Source organism: Helianthus annuus, chromosome 6, assembly GCF_002127325.2.
Source record: "Helianthus annuus cultivar XRQ/B chromosome 6, HanXRQr2.0-SUNRISE, whole genome shotgun sequence".
Classification (NCBI taxonomy): Eukaryota; Viridiplantae; Streptophyta; class Magnoliopsida; order Asterales; family Asteraceae; genus Helianthus; species Helianthus annuus.
Genome location: NC_035438.2, coordinates 61365553 through 61371552, shown reverse-complemented (window position 1 = coordinate 61371552; position 6000 = coordinate 61365553). Strand labels below are relative to the sequence as shown.

General features: G+C 39.7%; 1 non-coding gene across 1 annotated transcript; it reads left to right on the top strand.

Moving 5' to 3' along the window:
* Positions 1-1865: 1865 nt before the first annotated feature.
* On the top strand, positions 1866-1971 carry LOC118480048. Its single transcript, XR_004861688.1, has one exon. It is a non-coding gene; the product is annotated as a small nucleolar RNA R71 (small nucleolar RNA).
* The last annotated feature ends 4029 nt before the right edge of the window (positions 1972-6000 follow it).

Genomic DNA, 6000 nt, shown 5'->3' with positions numbered 1-6000 from the left:
TTTATTTTTTTTTTATTTTTTTTTATTTTATTTCTAAAAACACCACCAACTTTCACAACCCAACAAACACATCAACATCAAAACACCACCCTACCTCCCAACCATAAACTAAAGCAAACAACTAACTAACTATATTTCAAAGCTAAAGAACACAACAAGACTAAGGAAAGAGTACATCGACCTGGTGAAGTTTGATACAACAAATGTTGTAAAAAATCTGACTTCCTCTCACTACCTTCACACCAATCTCCGCACATCTTCCCCACACTTGAGTGTTACCATGGCCCTGAAACATAGAAAAATAAAAATAGCAAGATCAATATAAAACCCCGGGTTGCCTCCCGAGCAGCGCTAAGTTTCGAGGTCTTCAGCCAGACCGTGCCACCCCCATTTATGGTGGCTCAAAGAACCGGTTCCTATCACTTCCATCAATTCCTTGTGCCATTGAGCAAAATGCATCCATCTTGTTTTGACTCAGTGGGTAATCAAATACGCTCTTGCTTGACCCCATATGTGTTTCTTCACGGTCCGGTGGGTGCTTTTTTCTCATTCTTTGAAACACATTTTTCATACAATCACTAGACTCACCACCCTTCCCCTCAATGGACTCATAACTAATCACTCTAGTTTGAACATCAAAAGACAACTTACGGTTCTTTTCGGTCATGGTAATAATCTCGTCTCTACAATTAATTTGAGTATTTGCCGTGTATAGAAACGGTCGACCTAAAATTACCCTTTGTTGTGATGCCATGTTGGTAGAAGCATAGTCCAAAACTAGGAAATCCACCGGGTATTCAAACTCTCCCAATTGAATCTTAACATTCCTAACCATTCCCCGTGGACGCCTCCAACTTTCATCCGCCAAGCTCACCATAGTGTCTATATCTTCAAGCGGACCAAAGTCGTACATATCGTATAGATTGCTTGGTAGCACACTCATGCTTGCCCCGTAGTCCAACAATGCGTGAGGGATTTTTAATTTTCCCACGCGGATAGGCACGATTGGTACTCCATATTCTTTATCATTCTCGACTTCGGCGTCTTTTTCCAAACCTGCATTCATTTGACACGAAGAAGTTAGACATTTTTCATTAAATTCGGTACTAGGAACGGTGCTTACCACATTGATATTAACGCTTTTTGTATTCTTGGGATTTGTCACCGTATCACTTGGTAGCTGGCCTTTTGCTTTCTTCAAAATTGCCACTTCACTCGCAAGTTGACCCATTTGAGTAGTCAAAGTTTGAATAGCTTTATCACGGGCCTCGTCCTTTTGCATCCGAACCTCATCACGTTGATTCATTCGTTGCATTTCAACTTGCATCGCTTTCAACATCTCCATCACTTCGTTTCCACCCGAAGAGCTTTGACCCGTTTGATATTGCCTTTGAAATCCTTGGTTTCCTTTGAAATTCGGGTTAGCTTGATTTGACGGGTTCCCATACCGAAAGTTTGGGTGGTTTCTCAACCCGGGGTGGTAAGTGTTAGAATTCATATTATAGTTTCTACCACCCCCTCCTTGACCTTGCACAGCATGAACCTCTTCATATTGCCCATCACTTCCTTGGCAATTTTCAGCCGCATGACCTATTTCATTGCAAATAGCACAAACATCATAAATTTGATTAGTAGTTTGAACATTACCATCGTCAACTGCATGAACTTGCGATCTCGTGACAGCCAGTCGTGCTCTCCTTGATGCTTGGGCTTTCCTCTTTGAGGTAATGGCCATTTGTTCCAAGAACTCCCAATCCTCATCTTCATAATTTGTGCCAAAAGTCCCATTTGTGATGGACATTAGATCACGTGCATCCTCGGCACACAACCCCTCGTGGAAGGCATTCATCAACTCCCAAAGTTCAATCCCATGATGAGGACAATTTTTGATCATCATATTAAAGCGTTCGAAGGCTTCATGGAACATTTCGCCTTGTTGTTGTTGAAAGCTCCTCAACCCTTTTCTCGCATCATTGGTCTTTTGGGCGGTATAAAATTCGTCTAAAAATGTTTGTTGCATCTCCGCCCAAGTATAAATAGATGCCGAAGGCAAAGTGTAGAACCACTTCTTTGCCTTGTCCTCCAAAGAAAATTGAAATAATACCAACTTGATATCATCGGCCGAAAATCCTTGACTCCCAAGAGTATTGCAAATTGAGTCATACGCCTCCAAATGGAAATAAGGCTCCTCCGTTGCTAGCCCCTTGTATTTCGGCAAACTTTGTAAAGAATTGGTTCTTACTTCAAAAGTTCTCCCTTGGTTGTTATGAGGAATAACCACCGGTGAAGGATTGTGAGTAATCACCGGTCTAAAATGTGCTTCAATTCCCCTTTCATTTTCCCTAAGATGCCTCCTTGGCACACCAAATCGACCTCGTGGACGAACTTGACCCATTGGTCTTTGCATGGGCCCTTGTGGTACCATTGGTTGTTGAATTGGCCTTTGAATTTGCGGTTGCACCTGTTGTGGTCGAACTTGTTGCAAAGGAACCGGACGTTGCAATTGCGGCCCTTGTGGCCTTGGCCTAATATGTTGAGGTATGAGTTGTTGTTGTTGTACCCCACCAACATTTGGAATCACTTGTACTTGGCCTTGCATATAACCGTACTCCCCTTGCTCTCCATCACCCCCATAACCGTACCCATCTTCATCAAAACCTTCAAACTCCTCATAACCTTCATCATACCCATCTCCTTGAATTCCCGATGATTGCCCAAATGGAATAGTCGAGTATTGGAAACCCGATTGATTTGGTGGTCGATACGGTGTAGCATGGACAATAGACGAAATTGGTGCTATAGTATGGCTCGAATATGAAGGACCCGCACCCGGGAAAAAATGGGATAATGGTGGTATAGTAGTGGAAGGGTTAAATGTGACGGTTGGTTCTTCTTGGGTAGTAATGGGCTGTGTGGTGTTGGTTGGTGTAACATTTTGAAGTATGGTGGGTTCGGTAGTATTTGGTGGAATGGTAGTATTTGGTGAAATTTGAGTGGATGTTGGTATAAATGATGAGGTGGATTCACCCGTAGTGGGTGGTGGTGGTGGTGGATCCATGTATCGAAGTGGTGTAATTGGTGTAATTGGTGTTGTTGGTGAACTACTGATTGTATTTTCCCTTAGCAAAATTCTGTTTGCTCGCAAAGTTCGCTCGATTTCCGGATCAAACGCCAATGGTGATAGCTTGTGAGAGCTCCTAGTACGCATGCACCTGTAAATACCTACACACTAACACACCCAGCGTAAACCAGAAAAATAACAAACTCAAAACAAGAACAAAAATAACACACGTTGCGCACTACTCCCCGGAAACGGCGCCAAAATTTGACGTGATGTCGTGGTCACGCAAATTTAATCCCAATAACAACTATGTAGATAGTGGCAAGTGGGTATCGAACACAGGGAGTTTGTGGAAAATGTGTTATTTAGAAGTGTATCTAAGTTAACTAAAATTAAACTAATTGCAAGAAAAAGTAAAATTCAAGAGTTGGTTTGATTTGATTGGTTTTAAAAACTAAGATTAATTAATCTATTTGCGAATTGAAAATTAGATTGTAAACAATTGAGAGACAAATGACTATCTTGTGTATCCGGTTTGTTTCAACTTTTGTGTTAACATTCAACTAGAAAGAACTACATAGACATAGTTCATGTATAAACAATTGCAGTGATGAAAGGGGACTAAGTACTCAGATTCCGAGAACGTGAGGTTATCACCCGATGATCAATCAACCCTTACCCAAACCTAACTATACCCATGATATCCCGATTGCCAACGGCACCAAGAACGTATGGTTTCTAATTAGTTCAACATAAGAATCAACAAGTTACTAACAATCAATCATACACCATAACAATCAATTCAAATAAAAAGCAATTGTTATTCTAGAAATATGAAATGAAAACACATAGTCTTACTCAAACCTTCAACACAAGATAGTCACCCAAATATCTAGCCACTCATGGCTTTAACTAACATAATGCAAGAAATGGAAGATATTGTTCACCAACAAAAACTAGACAAGAATTTAGTGAAAAGATAGTTCCAAGATGTGTTTCTTAGCTTCCAAGTGCTCTTCATATACTTCCCAACTCGTTCTAACCAAGTAGTAACCGAAATTGCATGATTAGGCATCATAAATCTCCTTAAAATGGCCAATAAATGCGAATGTTACAAGATGGGATCAGTCGGAGCCGTAAGCTACGGCAGACCACCATAGCTTACGGCAGTCAGTGTGTTCCAATCATTCAGCATATCGCCGTAAGCTACGCCAGGTACCGTAGCTTACGGCAAGCATTGTTCCTTTACGTTAACCAGCCCCTGTCTTACGGTGATCACTTTTGGCTTGGATGGGAGCCGTAACCTACGGCTGGGAGCCGTAGGTTACGGTGCTGAGTGGCTTTCTACTCCTTGTTTCTTCATTAATTTGCCATTTCCTCACTTCTAGATTTCGCCAACTTCCGCCATCCTTCTAATCTTCATAAATCCCTCATCTTGAGTACTTTAACACCTGCATCATTAAGCATAAAGTGGTTACCAAGTTCAAACAATTAACCGAATAAAACATGGAATGTGCATTATATTAAGCCTTTTAAGGGTTGTCCTATGGACCACCCGTCAAATAGTAATAGTTCGACTGGAGCTGGTTTATATCTCGATACAAAATATCTGTTCGTACGTGAACGAGTTGAGGAAAATAATCTTTGTATCGAGTATATTAGTACTAAAGATATGCTTGCGGATCCGATGACTAAAGGTCTCCCTCCTAAGGTTTATGAAGAACATGTTCGGAATATGGGATTTAGCAACGACCTTATATGAGCATATTGTACTAGCTTATGTTTTTTATGATTAATGAAATTTCCTCAGTTTGATTTTGTATGTCTCTTAGAATATGTTCAACCGGTATAATGGCATATAGACAAATAAAGTTACAAATCAAACAAAGGGCTTATGCGTATTTTGATCATGACAATTAGGTTTTAAATTAAGGCTATAGTATGACTAATGGGGGTCCTGAGTCGCATAATGATTCAACGGCTGTATTTCTCTGCTATAGTACGTGTTTAAGGCTAAAATGAGTGTTCACTCCTGATCAGGCTTATCTAATACTCATAGTAAATGATTACTCGGCTAAGTGGGAGAATATAAGATTAAATATATTATGTATTAATATTTAATCTATAGCCATTATAATCATTTGCATAATATAGATCAAAATATATAATAACCTATTATTTAATTAGTTGGTAATTGTTGATGGACCATATTACCCTTATTAACTAATTAGGGTTTCCTCCTGTGTGCTTATATAAGGAGAATTATGTAGAGGTCATTAGGTTACACACTTAATCAGACAACCTAATCATAACATCATCATCATCGTCAACTTCTCTCTCCCATAACCGATTCCCTTATCGGTTTTCTTAGTCCCCATCATCAGTCAGCACCCTAAGGAAGAACCAGATCACACTGACAATTATGTCGAAAACGATGGGATCATCTCTGACTGGATTCTCCACTGCATTGTCTGCTGTAACAAGTATGTTTATATGTTTTCCATTATAATTAAACAGAACTGAACCAACAGGATTGTCATGTCGTCATGGCGGTCCTATTTTAAAATATCATTACAAATATTTGCAATTCATTTGTTTTTGTAAATTCTTATATTTTTAGTTGGGTCTTACTTTTAATATTTTTTACACTGTTTATGTGAAACTTTACGCAAATCTTGTGTTGTTGCATCCAAATTAAAAGAGAGGTGATACGCCGACACGTCTCGCCTCGAATATCGGTCGACGAATATGAAAAACTCCACACTTAGTTTGCTTGGTGAGAGTAAATACCATTTGCGCTACTATTGAGCTAAGCATGCATATGAGTGAGAGTGATATAGTTGTGCTAAGAAAAACAAAGTCATGACCTCTTCGGGGCAACCTAGACTATATCTTAGTTGGTATGAGGAATCGACATATCTTACAAATGATATAAAAAT